Consider the following 19,935-nt stretch of genomic DNA (forward strand, 5'->3'; position numbering starts at 1 on the left):
ACCACATGCCCTCTGTCCTTCCACTCATTCACCCTGGGCAGTTGCCTTTCTACCTCCCTTTCCAATTTTATTAGCAGACATTATATACCGTACTTTTCCTTTGCAGCAGTTGCATTCTTTGATGATCCACAGGCCGACTCAGAAGGCAACGAGCACCCGGATAGTTATTTTGCACATAGTCGCTAGCTACTCTGGCACCCAGGCAAATAGTGCAACCAACTGTCCGAGGCGGTAGCATGTGTTTCTTTTACCATTTTCTCATGCAGGGTATGTATCTCCTCAACAGCTTACATGAGAGTTCAATTGGCAGCATTGCTTGCAGGTGTTGCTGTGCAACAGCTGCTTCCTATTTTGTGGGGGACCCCACCCTCCATTGCAGTCATTAAATCAAGAATGAATCTGTTCTGTAGGGCCAAACGTGCAGGGCACAGATATCTTCTCGCACTGCATTCAGTCCCTCTTCGGTTGCATTTGCAAACTGTAGGACGTCGTAGTGGGCAATCTGCAGTAATTAGGCATTGGCGGCTGCTTGTACCCCGCAGAGTACAAAGGGACTTGGCGATCACAGATGCTTTGTCAAAAAGTCTGAAATACTGGGGGTTTGCATCCAAGCACTGGGCTGATTCTGCAGATATGTAATTCCTGTCCCTTTTATTTCTCTTCACTTGCCCTTGCTTGTCTCTCACCTCCTTCTGTCCTTTTTCTGTAGTCTTCTGCCATTTTGTAGAAAGTTTGTTGAAAGGCAATAGGTCTGCCAGGGCATGACCAATGCAGGGTTGTGGAGGGTCACAAGTGTGTATACCCTTTCCGAGTCTGGAGGCAGCTGGTCATAAGCTTTCAAACCACATGCCCATCAAAAGTCCATCACCACTGCTGTCCCTTTCTGCAACGCTGAGATGCTCATCGTCCTCTCGCAGCCAGCATTCATCCCCAGTGCAGTCGTTCCTGTTGCTCTGAAACAGAGAATGTCTAGTTAGTGGCATTATGGACGCTGGACGGCGTTTCTCATCTATCCATGTCAGGCCATGTACATTCATATCCCATATTCCCCTACATTTGTTATTTAGTTTCTTTACCACCCTCTCTTCATATACTACCAGCCCTTTCTGCATGACACTGCATCATCCCCCGTTCCAACTTTCCATTGTGAAACACTGAGCCCCTTATCTGCATCAGGGCTCTGGTGTGGCACCATGGTATGCCATGCCCTGTTGAGGTTTTGCAATATATTCTCCTATGGGCAGTAGCAATTGTCTCCCCCATTTATTCCCCTTCTGTATCGTACTCCATTATCACATGCTTTGTTGCATCTTTCCTGACCATGCTGTCCAGTTGCATGTAATTATCTGCATACACCTCCTGCCCTTCTTCTATCCATTGCACTTCTACAATTTGCCCTGAAACAGCCCCGATCTCTGCACAGGGACAAGTGCATCAGGCATCCCTGTGTCTCTGCTGCTACTTCTTGTGGCAAGAATTGTTTTGGTGTGCCTGTAATGTGCAGGATTAGCAAGCACACATAGCAACTGCCATTAGTGCGCTCTCACCCCACTCTTTTCATTTTGTCGTACGACACCTTCCCAGATGCCATGTCTCCCCTCTCCCCGATGGAATCATAGAACTTCTCAGTGCTTAGTATACTTCTCTTAACATGCGTCTCCTTTCCATTGTCGGTGGGCGCATCCATACTTTCTTTATATAGTAGGAACCAGAAGAGAGAAGCAATCCTATCCCTATATTTTTCAAATCATATTTATACCTTCTCCCATTTATCCCATTTGTGTCCTGCCCACCTCCTTCTCCCTCTGTGGGCTTTCAGTAACGTCTGATAGTTGTATAAAATGTCAACAATAATTGTATTTAACTTCTCATCAGATTGCCTTTCACTCTGCTCTTTCTGTGGTGCTGTTGTTGACCTAGCGGATGTCAGCGTTTTGTGTCCATGCCCTCCTTTCTTTCACTTTCACAGCCGTGGGTGTCACGTACACAACTTTGTGAGGGCCGGTGAACCTTGGGTCTTACCACCTCCATATGACATTAGAGATGAGTACTTTGTCCACTGGGTAGAGGAGCTTTGCCTGTGGGAGTCCTTCTTCCCTGTGTGCACTTGTCTGTTCTTCAATGTTGGTCAGCCGACTTGTTGAACGTGGACCCTGGCAGGAAATGTATTTGAGGGCAGTTGTCATTTCAGTTAAGTATGTTTGCAGCTCTTCTCCCAGAACCTGTGCTGTGGCATTAGCATCTGAAATTGAATGTGCAGGAGGGGCAGGGACATGCATCCTCCTACAAGTCACAATTTTGTGCAGAGTCAAGTAATTATCCGCTCCGGGTGAGTTGCGAAGGACAAAAAACACAGATGGGAGGCAATAAAGCCAGTTTTTGCACAATGTTAATGTTAGCTTTGCTAATCGTTCTTTAAGCAAGCCGTTTAATCTCTCAATAACCCTGTTTGCCTGCAGCCGGTACACTGTGCATAGCCAATGTTTTATTCCCAGGAGGTGTGTTATTTCCTCGAAAAGGTAATTGGCAAAATGTTGCCCATTATCTGACCTCATCACTTCACATACCAACCAGATCGAGAACACCTCCTGAACTAAGAACTTTGCAACCAACTTTGCCAAATCTTTTGCACAGGGCCCCGCCTCAAGCCAGCGTGAAAAAGGACAGACCACAACTAGCATAAGAGGCACATCTCTCTTGTATATCAGCATAGCCTATATGCAAGTGCCAAAAGGGCCCTTCAGGTCGTGGCAATATTCCCTTCACAGTCTTCACAATATGGCCAGACAAAATCTGCTGACACACCACACAATTCCCTGTAAACTTTGCCACTTTTTCATGTAGATTTAGAACGTACCATCCCTTGCTTATTTCTGCTATGTGTGTTATCTTTCTAGCTCCAAACAAACGATCAAAGAAGTTGGTTTTTTAACTTTAAGGCAAAGGTAATCTCGGTAAAGGTAGACAATCAGAATAACAGCAAACTCTCTTACCTTGTCTTCAAACTCAATGTGGATATTAGCGAAATACCTGAGGCCCCTCTCTCCCAGCCTAAGGAAACAGGCGTGGAGTGGAGGCGTCAGGGAAACCCTTGGTCGGGAAAAACCCTTGTAGCTGGGGATCGTTGAGAGTTCCCGGCGAGGACTGTCGCGGCTCGTGAGCGTCGGGAGACAATCCCCGGAGGTACGAAGGAGTCGAGGATGTCGGTGTCCGTGTTTTTGCCTCTGACTGTTGATACAAACCAGAAAGGTAAGTGTTCTGTCTTTTATGGTGAAAGATACTCAAAAAGCGGGGAGGAAAGGAATCTCGTACCTTGGGAGGAATTCTAAAAGGTTTCAGGTGTTGGTAACAAGGTGGCTGGCGTTCGGCAGTCTGAGAAGGGATTACTGGAATTCGTTCTGAAGATATACAAGGTAAAGATAAGTAACGAGTACTATTTGACTGATCTAAGAGAGCGGGAGATAAGTAGCGTACCTACCCTAGCATATAATTCCTTCTGTGAGAAGTCGTGACTTCCATGGAAGAGGAGGAGTCTGGGTACTGTAGTTCAAGAGGTGGAATGTGTCTGCCTTTGCTAATACAGAGTGGGAGAGAAAAAAGGTTAACTGCGGGTTCAACTGAGAAGGGGAGAGTTGTGAGAATCGATGAGCTTACTTACTGGGAGGCAAGAGCCGAAATTACTAAGTAAGAGTTGGGTGTCGGGAATGGCTGGCCTGTGAATTGGTCCGCGAGGAGGCAACTAGCGGAACAAAAAAAAAAGGAATTAAGAAAGCAAAGTAGGAAAAGAAGAGGTTACGTAGAGCGGTCTGGGATATCCAAATGAATCCTAAATTACTCACGGAGCGTGGCTCACGATAGTCGTAGCAACGCGCTGGTCCATCGGTGTTGATGTGGGAAATACTCTTCCGTGCTGACGGGGAGGAGTCACACCCTCCTGACCTGATCGAAAGACTGGACCAGCGCACGAAGGACTGGGCGCCATTTTGGAAGGATAACTTCGCACCCCTTGTACATACCGCCAACGGCGCCACACAGACCAATTCCGCGTCGCACTCGTGACAGTGTGTTCTTTGGACCCATCAGAAGGAAAGTGCAGCTGCTCTAATGCTACACTCAACTCTTTTTTGGGCATGAATGGTTTCCTTGTGCTTTTTTGCCTCCATATCAAATCAGTGGGTGACAGGGAACAACACCTTTGTATCCATAAATCTTTTTGCTCATGCATGGCCTTCCCTTGCAGCTCTATAATCTGTATTAGAACACCCTAGTGGTGTTTCTGGGAAGCTGATTGGTCAATCTGTGGGCTATACGCACTGATATAGCCTGCAGATTGATTACAGCCTGCAAATCGGGTGTTTGCAAAGCAAGCAGCTTCCACATTGTATTCTGCAACGTTGAAGCTGCTTGCTTTGGTGTATATGAAAGTGTTGATATACACCCGCGGTGCATATGAACACTTTTGCGTACGTATATAAACACTTTTACCGGTGTCCAGTCATATTTTCGAATGCAATATTTTCGAAAGTCAAAATGTCGAAAATATTTATTCGAAAATAATAATGTCGAATTACAAAAAAGTCAAATTTCTTTCGAATTAATGTTAATACAAGGTAAGTGTTTATATATGTTTTATTAAGCATTTTTGAACATTGATATTATTAACCATGTTTTATTAAGCATTTTTGAACGTTAATAGTGTTTACCATGAAATAGGTATTATATATATATATATAGGTTAAATAATTATATATTTATTTTAAATATGAAATGTTAATAAATAAATAAATTGCAAACTGGTAATGTTGAACATTTAGTATACTTTTTCTCTAATAGATGGCGCTATTGTATAAGAAATGAGATTGTTCATTTTGTTGATATATGGTAATTGATTTCTACGTAAGGCTGCGTAACTCTACGTATGCGTAGGCGCCATTTTTAAAGTGTATTCTTGCAGCGTTTCCATCGCGTTCGGGTCTCCGTGCTTTCGTTTGGTTTTCTTTTTGGGATTTTCAAGGATTTTCACCATTTTCCATGGATGCATGGGGATGGCGGCATTCTGCTGAGATGAGTAGCGCTGAAGGTGAGTGAGAGCGCGATGCATGATGCACCCCTTTCGTATCTTTTTCTGTGTCTTTTAGGTGCTGCAACGTTTTCAGCCTGGATGCCGGTTATGAAGAACAAATGCAGTGGGTAGGCGCGGTATGCGGCGCCTCTAGATGTTTCCACGCTAACCTGGAGTGTCTTTTCCCCCTTGCAGATGGATGATAAGTTCCGGAGACAGAGTTCCCCCAGAGCGGCTGGGATTCAGGTAAGCGTTTGAAGCTCGTACAGTATTTAGAAATATGCGAAGATTTGCAGAATGCTTACTAATGCCTTTTTTCTGTTCTTTTCCCTTTTCCCTAGGAAGCGGCGTGCCGGGATGGGAATGACACCGCCGAAGATGCCCGCAGAACAGGAGGAGTGATGACTGATGGGCAGAAGCGCCGCAAGGTAAGGCTGTTCCTAACGGTGTTCTTGTTCTTGCAGGAGCTGAGCGCAGAAGAAAGATGCAGGCCTACTGGAGACCGATCCGAACATGGTGACTGTCACGCTGCAGGTGCAGAAAACGTAAAGCATGTTTCTCAGCCTGGGTATGGCTTAAATAGTCTCTGGGTATCCCAGGTGCCTCTGGGCTGAACCACACCCAAGAGAGTAGACTGCACATGCACTTCTGGGAACCGAAATATGTGGGGGCATCCATCTTGTCCCCATCAATGCACTACAAGTCCAATCCCCAATGTTATCCTATGGGAGTGAGTGAGTCTGGTGCCACAAGCGCCAAGTCTGAATCCAAGTGGGTCTTTGGAGGGATGGAGAGGCCCTTTAGGGCCATGTAGGTGATCGTGGCCTGGCTCCAGCCTGACATCTTGGAGGGCTGGGGACATAAGGAGCAAGAATCATGACACCTTCTCCCACGGGTTCGGATGCAAATGTTGCCGTTTTTACCACACAACACCTCCCTACTTCAATGACTGGGTTTGTCAGTATTACCTCATGCCCTGATTCCCTTTGCGTCGTGAATGTGCTTTTTGATTTTTCCAATATGGAAAATAATGAATGCTCCTTGTACAGTACTACGGGACACCCCATGATAATTGTCTGTGCCTTTTCTATTACAAAACACTGCAGCCATAAGCGATTGTTCGCACAGGAAATATCCCTGCATTACTGGGTCTAGGATACCACTATAGTAAGCGAATGGTATGTGATACTGTGGCTTCTTTTGCGTAAGGACAGCTGTCATCACTGAGCCATCTGAGCGTGAGAACAAGTAAAACTTCTCTTTGTAGTTAGGGGTGGCTCACAGTGGTGCATGAACCAATATTTCCTTTAGTTTGGCAATGTTTCCATTCATTTCCTGTGTCCATTTTAGCTCCCTCTTTTCCTTCTGTGCCTCCTTAAGGGCCTGCAGTCAGGGTTTTGTGAATGTAGATCAATCAAAAACCCATTCCTTGCAGTAATTGCATATCTCCAGGAACTTCTGCATTACCTTCACTGTGCATGGATGTTCAGTCAGGTGAATTGCCTCTACCCTCTCCTGTGTTATCTTCCGTCCCATGATTGATATTATTTGCCCCAATTGCACAACCTCCTCCTGGCAGTATTGCAGTTTTGCCTTCTCCACCGTATACCCCTTGTCTGCTAACAGTGTTAAGCGGTGCACTGAATCGGGCCTACTCTCTTCATCAGTCTCGCTGCATACTAGCAGGTCATAGACATATTATATCACTATGCTCGGCATTTGCAAATTGCTCAGGTCCATTTGTATCACTCTGTTAAAAATGCTAGGAGATTCTCAGTACCCTTGGGGAAATCTAATGTGCTTGAATCGAGTTCTACAATACTTATACGCTGTTAAATATGTAGATTCTGAGTGAACTGGGATGGAGAAGATGGCATTCTGTCATTAAGAGGGCATAAATCTTGGATAAATCTCCATGACCCACCCTTCGATTTCTTTATCAGGTACATAGCCATGTAACATGTCGATGTGGAGGTCTTTATAATGCCCTGCTGCCATAGTGCATGTAGAGTCGAGTATATTCCCTCATCTGCTTCTCTGGCCATTGGATATTGTTTTAATCTGGGCAGCAGCACCCCCACTCCTTTTAGTACCCCTACATTGTGGGGGCCCTTTTGTCCATAATTTCTCTGGAACTCTTTTGGCATCTTCATCTGTTTGTTTGCTTCCTTTCCTTACCAGTTGTGTCAGTATTGGCACTCGTTTCTCTACTACGTTTACTGGGCATGTTATTTGTAGCTGGAATAACATTTCTCCCTCCTCTTCCCCATCAGAGAACAGTTGTTCATCTGTTACTCCTGTTACTGTCAGTGTTGGGTCAATGCATAGCACTCTACACCATTCCACGTTGTTGTTGTCTGTCCAGCATTGTATCACCATGTCTTTGCAGATCACTACCTCTTCAAGCTGTAGCACTAGCATGGTGGCTTAGGTCTTCCCGGAACACCTTCCCTCATATTCCCGGGACCCATCCAGTAGTATCTCGACCACATACAAAAACATGCTAGGGTACATGGGTTGGCCTCGTAGTGTGCGCTGAGTGTGCACTGCTAAAAGGAGTGTGGCCACTCATGTGTAGTAAATTCCTGGCGTTGAGCACACCATCCCCTTTTCTGTGAATGATATTGTGGCGTTCAGTTTGCTGAGAAAATCTCTCCCCAAGATATTGATTGGGGATTCTTTGGAATATAGTACTGGCAATACACTGTGCTGCGTCCCTATTGTTAGTGGTAAAACCTTCATTACTGGAACCGGCACTACTGCCTCAGAGAAGCCATGTGTATCCATCACTTTGTTTGATAGCGGGAATTCCCCTCCCCTTATACAAGATTTGGTTACTCCTGTACCTATAAGGAGAGAGACTCTCTTGGTCCTATTTTCACGACTACCTCAGGTTCCTCTTCTGAACAATCAGTTACTGCTAGGACAAACTCAAGCCTTCTGCGGGCCTCCCTATTGTTGTGGGTTACTCTGTGTGAAAGGAGTTCCTCTGACAACACTGACCCTGGTGTAATTGGGTAACACGCTGTGCCCTAGCACCACTGTACTTCCTGCGGCCATTGCTGGCGTTTGATTCACATTTGGAGGTGCCATTCCACTATCCGTTGGTCCCCCTTGGAGCTGCTGCTGTCCATGTGGCAGGGGCGCCTGTCGCTGCTGCAACTGGACTTGGAGGGGTTGCACCTGCTGCCATTGTGGCTGTGCTGTGACAAACCCTTGCTGCTGTGCCATTTGAATCACTTGTGCCTGAGCTTGTTTTCTGAAAGGACATGTGTGTGAAAAATGACCCCTGTTCCAGCATATAAAGCTAGGTCCAAAAAGCCTATATCCTGGTACCTTTTATCCTCCTCTTCCTCATTGCGAATATCCTCTCCCCATTGGAAAGTACCCCCTGCATGTAATTCCCCTGCTGTGGTGCTCCCCACACAGTGGCATATACTGCACCTGTTGTGGTGCCTTCCCCACAGGAAACTCTCCCTGTTGGGTGGGTGCCAGAGCGGCACTGTCAGGTACAAGCATTGCCCCTTCCATTGTATACTGTGTCAGTGTCTTTTGTACTCATTTATTTTCTGGCTTTGCAGCATTCTCTGCCACCTACCTCTCGCTCTCCTGTTTCCTTTTGCAGTAATGTATTATCGGTGCAGGTATCTCTGGCTATCCCTTTGCTTTTATTACCACAATCTTATCTAACGAGGCCTGGACATCTGCCAGCAATCCCTTGACCAGTATGTGGTAAAACAAGGGTATGCACTCGTCCCAGCACGTTTGTGTTTCCTGCGTCCAGAGATCGTTCCCCCTTTTTATGTATCCTTCGGTGTCCTCGTACGGCTTCATTTTGTATGCCATTACTCTTCCTAAGTCATAGCTATCCGAGTACATGCTTCTCAGAAGCTCCCACATGTATGCTCAACAGTTGTTGTCATATGCATTAGAGTTTAATGTCACTCCCTTGTACTCTGCTTCCTCCCATATTTTGTCCCCTTGCTCTCCTATTATGGCCGCAAATAAACTTTTCATATCCCCTATTGCCAACGTCACTGCAGCTGTCTTTTTCTCAAGCGCCTACATCCATTTGCTAGCCCCTGGCGTGAGGGATAGCAGGCTGCATATTAGCTAGTCCCAGTGCATTGTCTGCCAAGGTACTTAATGTGCAGCCCCTTTCCTCTTTTGTAACAGCTACATCTGCTTCGCCATGGGTCCTGTTCCCCACCCCCTTTTGTGGTCTAAACCAGCCCAACTTTTCCCTACTACAAAGGGAGGTTGGCCAATCCCTCTCGGATTCACCCCTGTCCTGTCTTCTTTCCTTTCTCCCCCTTCTCCCAACTTTGTCGGGGGTCCCCTCATCCCCTTCTCTGTCACTGCAGTCTGCCCCTACTGCCCCTACTGCTTTTTCATCTGAGACCATCTGAGACCGCACTAGCCTCGCCTCCCTCCTTCTGTCTCTTCCTCTCCCATTCCTCGCTGTCAAACCTGAATTATTTCCTTCCCGACAACCATCCCCCCTTGTCCACTCCATTTTTCTTCTGCACCTCCTCTTCCATCACACTTTCTGCTTTGTTGAATAATGCATCCACCTGCTGTTCTGTGTTCTTCTCAATGTTTGCTAAGTATTTCCTCTCCACGCTTTTGTGTACCTCATCCCTCCGGGTGCCTCTATCCTTTTTCTCTGCCGTCTCTTTTCCGCGATTTCCTGCTACTTGTTTGTATGCCCCTGCCGTGGCCGTAATGTTTGATAGACACTGTAGGGCAGGGCAGAGAACTTGGTCCGTCCCCCTCCTTTATCCCGTCCCTCCTTCATCTGCTCCCCTTTTGTTTCGCTGTACAGTTTTCAGAGCCCCAGTATGTTCTGTCTGCTTTTTAACTTTGAGCCCTTGTATTTTGTTTACAAATATGAGAGCATATCTTCTATTATTCTACTTTCGAACGTTCCTTCTCCGGGCCACGAATGGAAACACTGACCTGCAGTCTCCTGGACCCACTGAAAATTATACTTTAAAATGTTATTGCGATACTAGGGCAATGTTTTACACATGTGGTCAAGAGGGCTATCCTGATAGGCCATTATTTCCTGTCTTTCTGCTACCCTTGTCTATGCCCCAATTATCCCAGGCACCACCTCCCCACAATACTGACACTCACCCTAAGCCACTCGCCTCACCCTTGTTTCCCCTTCCGCTCTGGCCTTCACCACAGGACCACCCACACACTCTCACTGACTTACTAGCCCTCTCCTCAGGACCAACCACTCACTCCGGGCAAGTAAGCAACGGCCCTCTCAATGGGCTCAGTTTCCCCTAGGTTAGTAAAGGTAGGCGCTGAGTCACCTACACCCCTCTCGTCCTAGTCTACCATATAAACTGCCAAGCATGCTATTATACACAAAGTATCTGTCGGTTATGACCCTTCCACCTAGGTCAACACCACTAAAACAAAACTTACTAGCATGTGCACGTCCATTTCCCCTTGTTCTAAATACTACTCCAACAACTACATCATACAATGACAACCCACTCCCCTAAATGAAGCAACTATACAATCAACTGTACTACACACAACTCTCAACTCCCAGGGTCCGCCCTCACTATGCATCTTTCCTGCTCTAATGCAGTGGTGCCCACACTCTCACGTCCACTCCCTATTGGGTAGCGTGTACTAAAATGTAGGACTTCTATGGCCGTTCGTCCTCCCACATGGAGGATGCGTCCTAAACACTACAAATAAGGATTCCGTTTTTTGGTAAATTCTGAAAAACTCTGGTATTTCACCCCCGGTATTGTTTACTTTTTTGGGGTACTCCGACAACCACCGTTATTTCAATTAATTAATTTAATACCTGCGCTGGCGGGATTCAAAACCTTGCTGCTCTGGTCTTGCAGACTGACACATTGCAGGTGAGCTATCCTCCAAGCCTTTGTTGATTTTCTCTATTGCCGCCCAAGTGGAATGCGATATATTAAAGACCTCCTGGAGAATGGATCGTGGGTCTCATTCACTCAACTAAAGAGGAATTTTGGATTGCTGTTACGCCGACTACAGACTACTGAGAGGTTTAATATCTACCAAACTTGAATTTAGGCCTGAAGATGGTGAACAAAATGCAGCCTGGCCTACATTGGAATTTTGTGCCCAAGCAAATCACCCAGCTGCCACTGTGTATAGCATCCTCACATCAAAAAGGAAGGGGGTCTCTGAACTTGCAGCCGTCTGGGCCAATGAACTGAATGAGGAGATTAGTCCCGAGTGCTGGCAGAGATGTTGCAACAATGTCCGATTCTCGAGCATGGACTGGGGGCTAAGAGCTATGCAAAACCAAGTTGTTTTTTTTAAATCATACTGGTCACCAGAAATCATGTTTAAAAGAGGGCTCTCCGATACTGACAGATGCTGGAAGTGTAACCAATCAGTGGGTACCCTGAGTCACCTCCTGTGGTTTTGTGTGAAAAATAGAACTTTCTGGGAAGAAGTTTGTGAGCGGATGGGCCTGGTACTCCAATGATTGATCCCGAGAATGGCCACGCTTCTGATTCTCGGGATGTCACTCCCTTAAGCGGCCTATCATTTCCAAAGAAAATATGGGGATTAAGAGGCTGTATGCTCGCAAAAAGAATGATCTTGTGTGCATGGAAATCCCCCAACAGCATCAACATCTATGATTGGGTAGAAAATCTGCTAACTGTGTCAATGTATGAAAAAGTAATTTTAAAGTATAAAGATGAATCTGACAAATTCAATGACCTCTGGAGTCTTTTTTGAGACACGTATGGTTGTCACTTTAATAATTTGCTGCATGAATTATGTATAGTGTAAATAATCATAATGATGTGTTATTTATTTAGCGCCTTAAGCCAAAGTGCTTTAGAGAGAACATATTTACATACATTTATCATCCCAACCAAAGTTGGTACTCATTTATTGACCTTGGAAGGATGAAAGGCTGAATTTGCCTTGCCAGGATTCGAACCTGCGGCCTGCAGATCACACACAGATCGCAGCAGCGAGCGCTCAACCCGCTGAGCTATCTTAGCTATATGATGCCCCATTACGTCAACTGTATAATCTGGTTACATTGCTGTTTCACATATGTACTCTGCTGGATGGATAGTTGATGGAGCATTATTAGAATACGTTTTTAGGGTTGGAAATTTGTGTTTTTTGTTTTTTTTTTCTCTTTCCATTTCTTTGTTTTTTCGTAAATTCGTGAATACTGCTGTACATGTTTAGTTGTTACATTAAGTTTGATAGATTGTATGGTACATTTGTTTTGTTTGTACAGTTCTTAGATGCTTATGTAATACCTTTGATGGTGATCAAATAAAAATATTTGAACTCTCTATTGCCCTTTATATAAATGCATGACTTAGCGATATTTTTTTAAAGCCACTAGATGGCACTGTTGAATCTCTTGTCGGGATTGGATATGCCCAGCACACATTTTTATCAACCTCGAGGATGAATTCAGTCTACGGCTCACTCGGCTTTCAGCACGTGGCACCCCATTTTAAGTGCAGGGTGCACTGAGAAATGAGGTTCACAGCACACATGGAGTGCACAAGCTGTCTTCTTGCGCTTTGTCTGTGCTGATGCCAGTCTCGGCCGTGTTTCTTTTGTTGGGGATGAATGGGGGAGCGCCACACAGCCTGATGTCACTGTGCTCAGGGTGTTTGTTTTCACTGTGCATGTGAGAACGAGGATGTCTCCTCCCTCCCCCCTCTGTTTGCTGATGGACAGGATTGGAGGATATGTACCTCAGTGAGTATCGGAATCTCATAGTGAGGATTTACATGCCCTACACATGGGACATGGCAAGCCATCAAGGAACCTCGTGACTAAATAGAGGAGGGGGGCCGAGGGCCTATATTAAGGGTATGAAAAAAAAGAGGACAGCAATAAACTATGGCTGATCTGTCTGGATTTGTACAGCGCCTGCACTAGCTACCAAGCAATAGAGGAAATACAAGGGGGTGAAGTCGACAGAGACAGATTTCTCACCCCCCAACAAACATGTGCAAAAGAAAAAGGGGGCGCAGTGAAGGTCATGTTCTGATCCAAGGGCGTCCTCAGAAGCCTCCTAGGGAGTGGAGTGTCAGTAACCCAATGGAGTGCAGTGTCAGTACCCAATAGAGCACAGTGTCTGGACCTGTTTGTTGCGCACAGCCAGTGGCACCGCGTCAGGGATCTGATGGAGCTTGGCATCAGTGAAGGACAGTGTGAATGTCCCAGTGATGTGCAGTGCCAGTGACATGATAGAGCACACTGCCAGTGGCTCAATGCAGTGCAGTCACTGAGTCAGTGACACAATGGAGCACAGTGTAAGTGGACGAATGGAGTGCTTTGTACACCATCAGTGATCCAAAGTGTGTGATTCCTGGCAAATAATGTAATCTCACTGCACATAGGCTAAAATAATTGTGAGCGAGTTCTCCAAATCTGCCACCTTTTATACATAACAATACATAACAATGTCATTGGATTTCGAGGTTAACCTCCCAAACCTGGGCCTAAATTATTCTTGCAGCTGGCCATGAGAGATAGCACCTTACTTATGCACGCAATGAAAGAATAAAATAATGTGTGTGTTTTCACTGGAAAAAAATGTTGTCGATTTTTCAAACGGGGCACGCGAGAAAACACTGAAAAACACAGATTCTGTATTTTTTAAAAACACTTGAAAAACACCACCGGAAGTAAAAATAAATAAATAAATTTAAAAAACCCAGCTAAAATAGGAAACCCTAACTACAAAATACAGTTCCTCCGTCCATGCAGTGCTTTCTTGCACGGTTACCCTCACATGTCCTAAAGATCCTCGAACCCCCTCAGCACCGAACCTCCTGTGCTGGCTTACTCATCTCCCTGAACGTGGCGGGCGCACGGGACCTGCCAGACCTTTGTGAACTCTGAATCTGCAGGGCCTCCTCAGTGTTGTGCGTGGATCAGGTCTGCGGTCACCGGACTCGTGGCCCGAGGGAGGGCAGACGGAATACCCTCATTTCACAGAGAGCTAAGGATCTTGCTGTGTACTCCAAAAATGTATCAGGGTCCTTCAGAGCTTGCAATAATTAAGTTACCACCAGTAGTCCAAAAAGGAGTGCACACTGTGCTATAAGTAACACTGTTTATTACAGATGGGTGAGCACGAATCACACAGCACAGTGGAACAGAACTGAGTGATGAGAACTGACAAACTGGCTCACAATCGACAGTTTTATACCGCTAATACAATATTTGTACAATTAGAAACAGATGTGCTTCAGACTTCGCATCTTCTCGGTTACCAAGAAGCTTACCGGTTAAGCTACATCATACCCCTAAAGGTAGTGTGAGAAACCAGAAGGTGTCTTACCCGCTAGTCCCCAAGGGGGGTCTCTCCCTTTCTCTCCCTCTCTCTCTCAGATGGCCAGGGCACAGCCATCGCCTTTGGACCCAGACCCTGGGGATGGACCAGTGCGGGAGGATAACCTGGGTGAGAGGTCTTAGGGGAGTGGGACCCCTGATGGCGACCCGCTGTATCTCCCTCTCGGTAACACCTTTACCCATTCCTATCCGGAAGGATATTTAGGAACTCTACCCTTCCTTTCCCTTCACAAACACTTTCACACAGACAGCCCGCTCTGGGAGATAACAGACTCAAACCCAAGCATTGTACCTGACATGTCCCACTACTATTGTCAGGCAAGGTCAGGCAATTTGTGGTATACACTCACACCAGACTTCCATTAAACTTCCCCACACGGATAAAAGGCAGAGCACGAGAGCACACTCTGGAACAGTATTTTCCAGATGGCACTGAACGAGGGAAGGAGGACAGCAAACCAAGAAACATGCGCAAGGAGGGAGATACCCTTGACCTTTCCGGTGAGAAACCATTGCTTTCCAGAACCCTTCAGATTAAAAAGTGTAAGGCCACGAAACCAGACTGAAAAATCCTGCATTCTGTGTCGAAGATACCCAGAGCCCTCCAGCACGGCTGACCGGGTTGGGGAGGAACAGCAGCCGCCGTGGTACCGTCTTTGGCTCTAAGATCAATTCGGCACCAGAGAGCTCAACACAGCTGGTGAGTTGGGGAGACCGATGCAAGACCGGTCGGTGTTGAAGTCAAGGATACAAATGGCAATATTGTATATAAAGAGCCAAGAACGAAGATTGGTAATGAGTGTGATAAAAGACGCGAAGAAAGCTTAATTGCTGATTGAAGTTTGAACATTAACGGAGAAAGATACAATACCAATGAAAGAGTGGTCCGGCACCGCGAGGGTGCTCAATCGAAGGTCTCTGTAAGGTATCCAGCCAAGAAGTGGCAGAAACAAAAGTAGAATATTGGTAAGAATGAGAAGTGAAGTGAATCAGAGAGGTCCTACGGCGGTTTAAGCAAAACCCATTTCACATTCGACAGTCTTTATTTTTTGATATAAAGAGGAAAACTTAGAGTGAGATTACATGGTCGAGGCCGAACGAGGGAGACCAATTGAGAACATTGTGCTAAAAGTGGTCCGAACCCAAACGAGGAAGATCCATGGTCCGAGCCCGATCGACGAAGACCAATTGTAAACATTGTGTTAAAAGGGGGGTCTGAGTCTGAAGGAGGGAGACCCATGATGAACACTGGAAGCGAGAACTTGTTAATGTGAAAATCCTGATAAGAAAGGAACTTTGAGTCTTGTTTGTTACGACAGGCCCTTTGCAGTAAGAGACTGTTATTGGGAAAGCGGCTTTGGCAGAAGGCCCTGATACCTATGCTTTGAACTGTATCCTTATGTCAGAGAAACCAGAGTGTGTGCGAAGCTCGAAAATGCCACCTTGTCCCGTGCTGAAACCGTGGGGAAGGGAAGTCAACTGCTCAATTATCCTGACATATTATTTCTTTTAACACTTTTCTGTTTGCATAAATTATTGTCCCACACCTTTTGTATTTAGAAGAATAGGTTTATTAGTATAGGGCCTTTCATTTTGTCAAGACCCCACTAGGACTGCGTTGTTATTATTTGATGGTTGTAGCTTGCTCCCATCTTTAGATTAAGGCTTAGATAGGCATTCAACCAACCCATTGAATTTCAATAAACAACCTTGAACTGTGATCACTTGTGTCTGTCTTCACTGTTTGATACCATGCCTTCCTTACATGTGGATGCGACTCAATCGAGACAAATTGGAGGACCCTAAAATTCCAGAAACATAGTCACAGAGACTCAGATCCCTCTACCGCCACGAAAGACTCCATAGGCTTTGATATTTGCAGCAGCAGAGAAGCTACTATACCTCCATGGAAAAGAGGGATGATTCCCATGAACCTAGTCCTAATACCACTCAACTCCTCCTTCTTGGAGACTTCAACATCCACCTGGATGCCTCCTGTCCCCCCTCTGGACTCTTTTGCGACCTGTGACTCTCTCTCACTCACCATTCTCGCCTCTGGCCTGACTCATTTTGCATGGCACACTCTCGATGTTCTGATCTCCTCAGACCTTCCCCTCTCTGTCCCTCTCTCCACTCCTCTCTCTTGGAGTGATCACTTTCTCCTATCCTCCCAATCCCTCAGGCCAAGCCACCTCCATCACTTCCACCCACCTTCTCGGTCATCTGACCCATGAAGTGCGTGTCGGTTTAGGCTTTCACCGCCACCTTCTCACCCCCTCCTTCCCCTTTGGCTGACTCTCACCCTGACACAGCCCCCTCCACACTCCACTCTTCTATATCTGATACTCTTGATATCCTTGCCCCTGTCATGAGAATCCGCCTGAAGCCCAAAGCGAAGTGTAACTCCTGGTACGACTCCGACCTCGTCACCCTTAAACGCAAGTGCAGGGTGGCCAAGAGGAAATGGTGTGCTTCATGTTCATCCTGTCAAACTGGCCTGCCCCAAAGGCAATACCGGCTATCCGTCCTCACCAAGAAGAGAGCTCATATCCAAGGCTGCATCTCTGTGGCATCTAACTACTCGGCGGACCTCTTTAAAATATGCAAGGAACTGGGCACTATTTGCATGAAGAAAGACCCCCCCAGGCATCCACCGGCTTCTCTCCTTTTGAACTACTTCACAGTAGTGAAACAAGAGATGTCTTAGACATGCTCTGGGAGACCTGGGAAGAGGCCTCTATTCCCCTCTCACAAACAGCTACCCGATTACGAGAGCATATGAAACTTGTTTGAAATCTAGTCTACACTTGAATGGAAAAAGCTCAAGCCCAACAGAAGTCCACCTATGACAAAAAGGTACATTTAAGATCCTTTTCAGTAGGACAAAAGGTATTAGTCCTCTTACCTATCTCTGAAAATAAACGTGTCTGAAAGTGGCATGGGCCATATGAGGTACTAGAGCAAACGGGGACCTGTACCTATAGGAAAGCCCAACCTGACAGGAAACAAAAGACCCACCTTTACAACGTAAATCTTTTAAAGGAGTGGAAAAGAAAATCTGTACACTGCCTCCGCCTTGATATTGTCTTGTTTGGCACCGGAGGAAATAGACAATTCTGAGCTTATTCCCCAAGAACTATCTAGACAGAAGCAAGATTTAAACAACCTGGTTATGGCATTCCCTGATGTGTTCTATGAGAAACCAGGGAGAAAACATGGTACTTTATCATTATATCAGAACTCCAAAGGGAACAGTGGTCCATTTAAAACCCTATAAACTCCCAGAAGTCCGAGAACAAATAGTGGTTGAGGAAGTGAAAAAAATGCTGAAGGCAAACATTATTGAGCCCTCTTCAAGTAAGTCCTTGGTCCTCCACTATTGTGTTGGTAATTAAACCTGATCATTCTTTGAGGTTTTGCATAGACTTCAGGAAGGTCAACACCATCTCCACCTACGTTGCCTATCCTATGTCATGCATCAATGAGTTATTAAATTCGGAAGTGCCACATTCCTATCAACCCTAGACATAACCAAGGGATATTGGCAGATCCACGTACAAGGACCTGATAAGGAAAAGACGGCTTTCTTAACACCCCTGGGACTATTCCAGTTGAAAGACCTCCATATTGGCCTGCATGAGGCCACAGTCACTTTCCAATGGCTTATGGACAGGATATTACATTTATAGTAAGACTTGGCAAGACCAGTGAACCCGTAGGCCCGTTAAGAGGAGGTAACAGTATCTGAGATGGATGGGGATGCAGATCTTACTCATACATCAATAATCAGACCGACTCAGGAAGTTTGGCAAAAACACAACTGTTTTAATTGCAATTGTCTAAAACAGGAAGTACAACAGACATCAACAGATGCCGCACAAGCATTCTCTCAAATATGTTGCATAAAAACACAGCTTTATACTAAAAATTCCTCATCACTGATGTCATTTACGTGGCAAAATAAAACCGAAGCTGGATTGTGGTAGGCTTAAAGGGAACATCTACGTATATCTACTGGGGACTGGACTGTGATTGGGTCTCTAGGGTCAGGTGGACAGATAGGCCCACCCCTAGTGCAAGTCATCTTCCGTGTCATACTAATACACGTTTTATTGGCTTCTCAAATTATAGGGCGCTTTGCTACATGGCCCTCTATGATTGGTTGGCACGCTTCTACACTTCTGGAATATTCCATTCGCTAGCAGCATACAAGCTGATACGGAAGGTACTGGAGGTGTAGGCCTGACCAAGCCTCCTCACCCAATTAGCCCAACATCCATCATCACTCCTGCAGTCTGCCATTCAATTGGTTCTTTGAACTCGGTCTTGCAAAGGATTACTGTGCCTGAGATTAAAAGGAAATGCGAGCATGGCCTTATCTTCTGGTCTCGGTGTAGCTCGCCCCAAAGTCTATTTTCATCTGACCATGTGACAGGAGACCACATTTTGAGCTACTTCAGTGTATTTAATACTATTAAATTAATAAAACCTGGCACTTCTAGTGTTTTTCCATTGCAGCTCAAACAGGGGCTTGGCCCGCTTCTCACGTTCTTTGTATCTTCTCGAGTAGATAACCAGATTCCTGGATGCCCCAACTCTGGACACTGGGCCAGAAAAGCCTTCTCGAATCTTCCTTCGCCGTCAGATGTTTTATTCTACTACGCCACACTTTCAACCCTTCAATTCACAGGGTTCAAGTTTTCTAAAATGCGTCATGGAATATCCAGATTCTATACATAAATACATATATATATATATATATATATATTCAGTGAAAAAACTTTGTTAAAGGGACGTTATGGTTCAAAGTAAAACCGAAAACCCCCTGAAATTCAGCAGTTATGGTAAGATAAGCAACCACAATTTGCGCCGCCACCGTGCACTGCTAACACTAACACCCAGGACATCAAAGATGACATCACAAATGTCATTGATGACATCACTCTGTACCGCAAAGGAACATCGCGTGCCTCAACATGAACTTTTGCGGATCGACAACAAAGACAAATGCAAATTGCTGAATATTCTCTAAACATTTGATGCCAAATAAATGTACTTTACAAAATCTTTGCTTTTAAATCACTGTTTCATATTCCGAATTGTGGCGCGCTGTGTTGTGACATAATATGTGTTGTCTTCCGGGTTCTGTGTAAAGTCACTTAGGACTAGAGAGGACTGGGCGCGTTTGATGACGCACCCTGTAACGTCACGGAGAGAGGCGGGGAATCTGAATGCTTTGATAATATTAGGCTTAGGGGCGGGAGATATGATTTAGTGTCGCAAAAGCAAGTCAGCCAGGTCAATAGCGCCAGTCATAGGATTTATCACATAATGTCGGCGCACACCAGCTGGATTTATGGTTTCTTTAGTGGACAAAAAGTCGGTTGACGCCCATAGGAAATTGTACTATTAGCGGACAAAAGGAATGGTCTTAAAACACTTTCACCCTGACAACGAACAATACAAACAACGTTCTCAGAACACCCCCATTTTGTGTAATTGCCACCATTTCGGGACAC

The sequence above is a fragment of the Ambystoma mexicanum genome, chromosome 1p (genome assembly GCF_040938575.1).
Source record: "Ambystoma mexicanum isolate Mex_15411 chromosome 1p, UKY_AmexF1_1, whole genome shotgun sequence".
Lineage (NCBI taxonomy): Eukaryota > Metazoa > Chordata > Amphibia > Caudata > Ambystomatidae > Ambystoma > Ambystoma mexicanum.